Below are 10,034 nucleotides of genomic sequence, written 5' to 3' on the forward strand. Positions count from 1 at the left end.
TTCAAAACAACAGCCTAAGACACACCCCACAGAGTTCATTGGTCAATTAGAACAAAGAGACATGTACACGTCACCGAGGTCACGTGGTCCCTTTGAGTCAATTGAACTTCAGGCCATGTATAGAGGGCTGCAGCCAAGAAGTGAAGCTGCACTGCCATCTGCTGGCGGAGAAAAATTATTACAGCAAAAGATTAAGCAATTGGACCAGATTTTTAGAGATCTGTCTATGAGTTTTACAGAAGCCCAAACTTTGCCCCCAAAGGTTAAGTCTTCAACACCCCCTGGCGGTGCGGAATTCTCCCTAGATGAAAAAAGGCAAAGCCAAAGGCGAATTCGAGGAAGCCAATTTGATGTTGCCACGCAAAGGCCAATGATGCAACCCCAGCATCCCCTGGTTCAACAACCAGCTTTGCAACCAGAGCAACAAATTGTTCCTCAGCAGGTATTCACAGTCACCCCCTTGACTGGTGACTCCAAATTAAAGGAGTCAGGAGAGAATTATAAAGCCTGGGTCAGTGAAATTGCGCTCTTGCTTCGAAGAGAAGGCACATATTCCATGGTTTTTAATCCTCCTCCTCCACCGTGGACGCCTGCAATAAGAAACCTCGAAAACAGAGCAATCACGACTTTACTCATGTCAATGGAAAATGAGATCCAAGGTATTTTTCCACCTGATGCAACTGCCCAAGAAATATGGGCTATTTTGGAAGATTGCTACAGGCCCGTTTCAATTGAATCCTCATGTTTGCTCATGTCTGAGTTCCATGGTTCGAAGTTGAAACCTGGTGAACGAATTGGTGGACATTTGACCAAACTGAAAAGAATGAGAAGTGAATTGAGACAAAATGGCCATGTAATCGATGATATCCAAATGATTAGCATCATCATTAACTCATTGAATTATGAATGGAAAGATGCTGTTGCAAAGATTAACTACGTGCCTATTGCTCAACGCACAGTTAACCACGTTTGCAGACTTTTAGTGGAAGACGAAGCTATCAGGTTAGCTACCCCACATCTGCAACGGCCTCCAGCACCAAAGGCTCCAGCCAGACGTCCCTTCCGAGGAAGAGGCTACGCTCCAAGGATGCCAAAATGCTACACCTGCAACCGTGTGGGACATGACACCCGGGATTGTCCCCAACGAGTTCCAGCTCCCGCCACGTACCAGCCCAGAGGAACAGATTCCAGAGGCAGAGGTAGAGGCGGAAGACAAGGTCGTCGTGGTCCAAGGCGTGATCCACAAGCTCCGCTTGCAACACTGGCCATAACCAACGTTCCACAACCTGATCCAAAGTTCGACAGACGTCTTTTGTGGACTTTAGATAGTGGAGCAGCTGTGCACGTTACCCACAGAAGGGAACTTTTCACAGAGATGGGCGAACCAGAGCCCGAGTATCGAGAACTGTATTCCTTCACCAACCACACTTGCAAGGTTATGGGAAAAGGAACTGTTTACATTGAAGAGCTCGATACACACATCCCTGATGTTTATTACATACCTTCAGCAACCAGTAATTTGCTTAGTCAAAGTCACTTGTCTAGAGATTTAAAGTTCCAGGTTCACCACCTCGAAAAAGCAAGTTACTTAGTTAAAGATGGAGATATTGTTGCTGAAACCATGCTGATTGGTGGTGTTTATTACTTAAAGCCAAAGCCTAAAGGGCAAGCACAGGCAAGTATGCAAACTCCAAAAAGGCACAACGCAGACCCAGAGAGAGTTGTTCCAGAGAGAGAAAGCGTTACTGTGCCAAAGGCTCCTAAAGCCAACAAACAAAGAAAACAGAAACAGATTGCTCAGAGCAAGCCTGAGGGTCCTCATGAAACTGTTAATGTTGAGAATTCACTAACTGGTAAACCTTTGCATTCCAGGTGTATTCACAAGTGGCACAGAAGATTGGGGCATGCCAGTTTTCGTGTTCTTAGAAAGATGCCGGAGTTCGCAAAAGGTTTGGATCTAAAGGGGTGTAAGGTGTTTTTGGATTGTGCGGTTTGCAAAAAGGCTAAATCCAAGGCGGCTGCAATTCCCAAACACGCTACACGCCGGTCAACACGCATTTTTGATTTGGTACACACTGACATAGTGGGTCCTTTCCCACCAACACTTGGTGGCAGAAAGTATTTTTTAACAATTGTAGATAATCATTCTAGATATGGATTTGTATATCCTATGAGAGAGAAATCTGAGACCTTTCAGATCTTTAAAGACTTTGCAGCGTTTGTTTCTACACAATACCAAGTTCGCATCGCCAGAATCCAGAGTGACCGTGGTGCGGAATTCATGTCTCAGCGTTTCCAGGACTGGATGCGTAAGAATGGAATTCTTCATCAGACATCTGCTCCATATACACCGGCTCATAACGGAGTCGTAGAAAGAAGACAAGGGGTTCTACAAACCATGATGCGTTGTCTTCTAGAAGATGCCAATCTCAGTAACGCATACTGGGGTGAAGCAATCAAATATGCAAATTACATTGTCAACCGTACTTGGAGCAGTGTAATCAATCAAACTCCTTTCTACATGCTGTATGGCTACAAGCCTGATCTCAAGAACCTCCACATTTTTGGTTCATATGCTATGGTGAACACTCCTATAACTCAAGGACCAAAGAGACTAAGATTTATGGGTATTGATGATAATTCAAAATGGTACAAATTCATTGATACTAAACATGTGATTGTCATTTCACAATCTGCTAATTTTGAGGAAGATATTGACTGGTCCAGGATTCATTCCAATGATCCTGAAGTTTATTTTCCTAGAGATGGTGTTCCAGATGCCACGCAGCCTGATGACAATTCGCAGGCAGATATTCCTTCTACCAGTTCTTCACAACCTGATGTTCCGTCTTCGCAAGCCTCGGATGCTGATGCTAGCGACGAACGTGAGGACGAGGATGATGATGAAGAAGAAGAAGACTGGACTGTTGTTCCTAGACGCTCCAAGAGGGCCACAAAAGGAATCCCTCCACAACGTTATTCATGGCAACTGACAAAGTCACCATTACCTTTGATTTGCAACGTTACTCTTCCTCCAGAGACATTCACACAAATCAAACAGCTTCCTGATTCAGAACAAGACAAGTGGTATGATGCAATGCAGGATGAAATGGACAGTTTAAAGAAACTTAATGTATTCACACCTGCAAAACCTCCAGCAAATAAGAAAGTCATTGGCACCCGATGGGTCTACAGAATCAAGAAGAAACCAAATGGTGAGTCTTTATACAAAGCCAGACTGGTAGCTCAGGGTTTCGCTCAACGTTATCCTGAGGACTACACAAACACTTACTCACCAACAGTCAGAACTGAAAGTGTAAAAATTGCTTTAACCACTGCAACTATTCTTGGTTTAGAAGTTTCTCAATTTGATGTGGACACAGCTTATCTACATGCAGACCTAGATGAAGAGATCTACGTGAGAAGCCCTCCAGGATTCCGAAAGCAAGAAGGGGATACCTGGTTCCTGAACAAAAGTCTTTATGGTCTGAAACAGTCAGGTTTAATGTGGTATTTATGTCTTACTGACAAACTAAATTCAATGGGCTTTATTAAGTCCGAAACTGATGAATGCGTGTTCACAAAAAGATCTAACAATGCATATGAGATAATTCTTGTTTATGTTGATGATATTGTTTATATTGGTCCAAATAAGAAAATGAGTGAGATTTTTGCCAAAAGTTTGCAGAGATACTTCACACTAAAATCTTTAGGACACATTAGCACTTATTTAGGTGTTCAAATTGAAAAGACACAGAAGGGGTTTAGTCTTTCACAAGAGGAGAAAATTGACCACATTCTACATCATTGCAACATGAAAGATGCTAGCACAACAAAGACACCCATGCAAACAGATTTTCACAACTTAACACATGAACCAAGTCCTGAGTTCGAGGATCAAACACTCTATCGTTCAGTCATTGGTTCACTATTATACATTAGTAGTTGGACCAGACCTGACATCGCACTTAGTGTTAATCTTTTATCACGACACGTAGGTAAGGCAACACAATTTCATTGGTCATGCATTAAGAAGTTGTTGAAATACCTGAAACACACTAAGCACATGAAGTTATTGCTAGAACCAACACACACTGATCAACCAAAGCTGATTTGTTTTGTTGATTCCGACTGGGCGAGTGACAAGAAGTCACGCAAAAGCACTTCTGGTTACATGATGTTCCTAAATGGTTGTCCTGTTTACTGGCAAGTGAGAAAACAGAGTTTTGTTTCATGTTCATCTACTGAAGCTGAATATGCTTGTGTTTCAGATGCTTGTAATTCTCTAACGTGGTTTGATGCTTTGATCACAGATATCTGGACACGTCTGATTCGACCAATCACCGTGATGGAAGATAATGTATCTGTTGTTTATATTTCTGAGTCACATTTTACAGGTTCTAGGTCCAGACACATTGACATTCGTTATCAAAACACAAAGCAATTAGTTAAGCAAGGTTTTGTTAAATTGCAATATGTTTCTACACATGATCAGATTGCAGACATGCTTAACAAACCACTCGCCGCAAATCAACACGAGTATCTGCGAAAGAAGATGTGCCTTAATTGATGATTTGATGATGTCAGCCCAGACTAGCAAAAGAAGGGGTGTCACGATGTTAAAAAGTTTGCTAAGCCTGAACTGCCTAAACTGACACTCAAGAGTTAAACTAAGAAAGCTTTATTGCGCAGGTCATAAAACAAAATGTTATCTGAAAGTGATTTATTGCGCACGCGTTACACATTCCAAAAATTCCTCTCTTCTTTGTTCGGCAGCCAACTTTGGCAAACGTAGCTTTCATTATCAAAATGTAACCAATTAGTTATTTCTGTTTTCATTTACTTTTATTATTTTATTATTAAAGTTTGTTTATTAATTAGAATATTTTTAAAAGACTTATTTCTTTTCTAAATATCTCAAAAGATATGCGGAAGGGAATCAGCCACGGTCCATCGATCTCCAACAGGGTGTTTTTTTTTTCCCTGACAGTCCTCCTGTAGCTTCTCCCTTGGCCCCACAGACTTGCCACAGGGCCTTCGGTGCGCACGCTTGCATTGCGGTATCAGCTACCTCGTGGCGCCGGTCCATAGGCTCTTTAGCCCCAGTGGCCATTTTGTTTAGGCACGAAAATTGTTTGGCGGCCATTTTGAAGAACAAGAAACTGTGAGTACTGGCTATGGCCTCCTCTCCTATCCCTGGGCCTCAACTGCCTCCAGTCTCTGTGAATCCAGCCCCCACCACCGAGCCCCCTGCTCCTAGGGGCCGCAGGCGCAGGCCTGCTCCAGAGGAGACCATTGAGCCCCCTCCCAAGGATCTAAGACCTAACCAGGGGGTGTGTGGAGGATCCTCCCCCTCGTGAGGAGGACAGGGCCCCTCAAGTCCCGGCTAAGAAGGCCAGGTCCAAGACCAAGCACACTGAGCCTTGCATTTTTCGGGCCCAGAGGCCTATTCATTCCAGCCCTCCTCCTGACTTACCATCTGATTCGGAGGATGACATCTCCCCTGCTGCCTCAATCCTGCAGCCCGAGGATGCTAGGGGCACAGAGTCTTTGGCCAAAAGTGGGGATGATTCGGATGGTGGCAAGAGCATTACCCCTGATGAGGATCCCCTCTACCAGGAAGATATTTCTCCCCCTGCCCTGCCACCGCCACTCTTACTCGCCAGGCATGGCTGATATGATCTCCGAGGCTATTGAACGTGGTATTGCTGCTGGCCTTAAACACAGGTCTTCTAATCGCTCTGCTTCTCACAGGTCTGCTTCCTCCTCTTGCTCCAGGTGCAGGGAGGATGATCTTTCGGCTTCTTCGTCGAACGACCTACCCGGCACCTCCAACCAACAGTCGGTCTTCGGGGGAGAGGATCGCCCGGCAAGAGACTCAGATCTATCGGAGGATGAGGGTCTTCTCCCTGTTCAACCCTCCTTTGTCGGTTTGTTTAAACCTGCTGTTTTTCGCTCTCTCCTTTTTAAGGCCAGAAAGAGCACAGGGATTCCTTCTCCTAGGACGATTCAGACTGCGGAAGCAGACAAGGCTGACACCACCGATCCGCTCTTCACCCAGCCTACGGTGGAGAAGGAGGCGATTCCATCACCACGGTTCTTCATAGACCTTGTCCAAAATCAATGGGCATCTCCAGATACTGCGCCCCTACCCAATGCCTCGGATAAGTGCCTGTACAATGTTTCTCCTGACCTAGCCAAGGCTTTGGAGGTACCTTTTATTGCTCTTTCCTCTCCCAACGTAGCCTCAGCAGCTCCTGAGGAAACTCTGTGACCTGAGGACAAGAGAATAGAACAAACTCTGGTCAAGGGCCACTAGGCCTCAGCTTGGTCTGTTAGAGCAGGCACCTCCACTTCCTTCTTTAGTCGCTCTGCTCTCTTGTGGCTGAGACAACTTCAAGCTCGCCTTCCAGCCAGGGATTCTAGGGCTCGCAGGGGCATTAACAAAATTAAGGCAGCCCTAGAATACACAGCAGATGTCTCCTTGGACGCGACTCGGCTTGCGTCCAAAGCCATTGCATCTTCCATCTCTACCCGCAGGCTTCTCTGGTTAAAACAGTGGCAGGCAGAAGCGTGGGCCAAGTGGAGGTTTGCTTCCTCTCCTTACTCTTCATCACTTCTCTTTGGTCCTCCATTAGAGCCCCTTCTGGTAAAGTCCAAGGATAAAAGGAAGGTCCTTCAACTGGCCATTAAAAAGCAAGAAGGTCGGAGCCAATCCTTTTACCGCAGGCAGCCCTTTCGTGGCCAGGACGGGGGTGCTTCCACCTCCCATCCACAACGACAGGCCCCTCCCAGACAGACACCCTCCTTCTCCAATAGATCAGGCAGGAACAACCAGAGATTCCAGCCCAGAAAGCCTTTCAGGGACAATTCCAACCGTTCCTTTAAGAGGCAGAAGTGACTGCCTGGAGAATCTCCCAATAGGGGGACTTCTGGCTGCCTTCACGGGTCGTTGGGACGACATCACCAACGACGCTTGGGTCAGGTCCACAATCAGATTCGGCCTTCTCCTGGATTTGCCCTCCAGCCTTCTGAACTACTTTGTCATGTGCTCAATCTCCAGGGACTCATAGACTCCTCTGAGGGGAAAGTCTTCCTTTCTCAGGACCGCCAGAACAGTCTCAGGAAGTTAGCCAGGGAGGTACGAAGGAGACAATGGGTTCCTCTTCTTCAGCTGTCTCAACTGCTGGGGAAGATGGTCTCCTGCTTCTCCATCGTCCCTTGGGCACGGATTCACAGCCGCTGCCTCCAGTGGTTTCTTCTGCCATTCCAGAAGACCAACAGCAGCTGTTCCCTAATGAAAGTCAGCCTGACTCCAGAGGTTCTGATCTCTCTGGATTGGTGGATCTTCCCGGCCATAGCTCAGTGATATCTTTTCAGGGAATCTCTGCATTTCGTGGTAACGACGGACGCAAGTCTAACGGGTTGGGGAGCTCACCTGGAGAATCAAGTAGCCCAGGGTCTATGGACCAATTCTGACTTATCTCACAGTATGAATTGGCTGGACTTAAAGGCCATCCACCTGGCCCTCCTCCATTTCCAGAACTCCCTTCACAACACCCACGTGCTGATCCAGACGGAGAACACTACGGCCAAGGCGCATGTCAATCACCAGGGGGCGACGAGCGGTGTTTCTCATGGAGTGTGCTTTTCACCTAGGGACATGGGCGGAAGCCAACCTTCTCTCTCTACACACCAAGTACATCTCGGGGTCAGACAACACCAAAGCAGATTGGCTGAGCCGCACAACGATCGACCCAGCAGAGTGGAGCCTGAATCACTGCATATTTCTTCAGCTGTCATCCAGGTATGGGACTCCAATTCTGGATCTCTTCGCAACTGCATCCAACCACCAGCTGCCCAGGGACCTGTCTCGATACACGACACCAGGCGCGGAAGGGACGGAGGCCCTAAGGTGCAGGTGGCCTCACGGTCTCCTGTATGCATTCCCTCCCTTCCCCCTGATTCAGAGGGTAATATGGAAGGTGATAGAGAAAGAGGCAGTTTCAAATCTGAAGCTCCGTTTTGACTCTATGCTCCATGTGGCCTTGAAAAGCTAATTGCCAATTAGGTCTTTGGCAGCATTTCAAGGGAGATAAAGGCATTGGCCCAAGAACGCAGCAAACAGTTTTTGATTTCCATCAAATTTGTCCGGTGTAGCCAATGGGCATTTCCTCTGTTGCTGGGTGGGAGGGTTAGCAGGTGCGTGAAGTTGAGCAACTTGCGCCGTCAGCAAAGCAAGCTGGTGAGCTAAATGAGCGTTCTCAGCCTGGAGTTGCTCCATTGTAACTTAATGGAGTTTCGTTTGGGGCAGAAGTCAATCTGTTCTGACCCCCCTTCTTCCCTCGCCAACACAGAACGCACTCCGGACCAAAACTACTTCAACAGGATTTATTGCACAGACAGATAGACAGATCCTTGGCAGCAGTCCACCACGACAAGACTCTCAGAACCCTCCGGCACAGAGACACAATAGCAGCAATCCAGCATGCCAAGCTCCCAAGACAGAACTTCCCCAATAGTTCCTTTGTTGACTTCTGCAAAGGGTATATGCACAATCAGTCCTTTTATAGACTGAAGAGGAGACTACTTATCAGCAGCTGAGAGCCCTTACCGCCGGTAACTGCACCCTTGCTCCTTGCACCTGCGGGTGCGGCGGTAATGAGCATCTAAGAACTCTCTGCTGATGTCTGAGTCACTGTCCCATGACTCCTCCCCACTGCTCCAAGGCATGGCATAAGGAGCCTCCCTCCTTTGGCTCTCACCACTGCTCCATGCCTCAGGCGCCTCCTGGTGGCCGACCAGACTCTCCGATCCCTGCTCAGAGTCAGAACCCTGCCCAGGGTCCTCCACATCCTCCAGAGCCGACTCATAGGGACCCTCGCTGTCGGAGTCTGGTGGCAGCTCCAACGGCTCCTGCTGGGCCACAACAGGTGCTTATCAGCCTTATCCCGAAAGACTTGGGCAGACTTCTGTCGGACTCTTTACCAACTATTTGTGACTCATCATGGGCTGTGAATGAACATAATTCACAGCTGTTGAAATAAAAAGAGGGTTTGGGGGACTAAGCGTGTGCTTTTTACTGTCTCATAAAGCGTAGGTTAGAACAAGGGCCTTTCTAAAAAATGCCAAAGTAGATGCAACCCAAATATCTGGGGGTGATGAGAGTAGAGGTTCCACAACAGAGAAGCACTGATTTCAGCCCCACCCCTTCCCCACACCCCAAGACTGAGACAGCTTAAGTTTCTCCACTTCAGATAAGTACACTAGACAGACACTTTTAATCTGCAACACCCGAAGGTTCTTACATGCAGGGGTGAAATTCAGCAGGTTCTGATAGGTTCTGGCAAATACCACCTCTGGCTGGCCCCAGAGTGGGGTGGGAATGGAGATTTTGCAGTATCCTTCCCCTGCCACGCCCACAGAACCAGTAGTAAAAAAAAAAGAATTTCACCACCCCCTACATGCTAAAGTATGCAGGTTTTTAAACGTTAAAATTAGCTCCTTTGGTTACACACAAAAATCTATTGGCACTCAAAGCTGTGCCACAACACCAATTTTATATAGTTATACTAGCTTTCACCTGCCAGTGTGCTGGCTGTTGCCCTTTGCCACTAACTACAGTATATCTTCCGAATGGTCTTCAGGCAGGCCTCGTTCTTCTGGGTGGTGATAAAAACATTGGGCACTATCATGGCCTTCCACCACAACTTTAACCTTAGACTGTCTACTGTCTACGTTATCCCATTCCTAAAAGGTCTGCATAAGCGCACCAATGTGCCTATCGTCCCTATCCTAATGTTTCTTTTTATTTGTATCCATTTCATGTATCCAAAATCATATTTATGCTTATATATGTTGTATAATACATGCTTGATAAAATAAATAAATAAATAAAATAAATAAATAATAAATTAAGACTGCAACTGGTGCACTAGGCAAAACTAGGTAAAGTCTCCCTTCCATCTATGCATCCTAGAGCTAAAGTTCTGAAAAACCAAGTACGACCTGTAGGTGGACCTGAGTTATAGATG

Source organism: Natrix helvetica, assembly GCF_964273705.1.
Source record: "Natrix helvetica genome assembly, chromosome: 1".
Classification (NCBI taxonomy): domain Eukaryota; kingdom Metazoa; phylum Chordata; class Lepidosauria; order Squamata; family Natricidae; genus Natrix; species Natrix helvetica.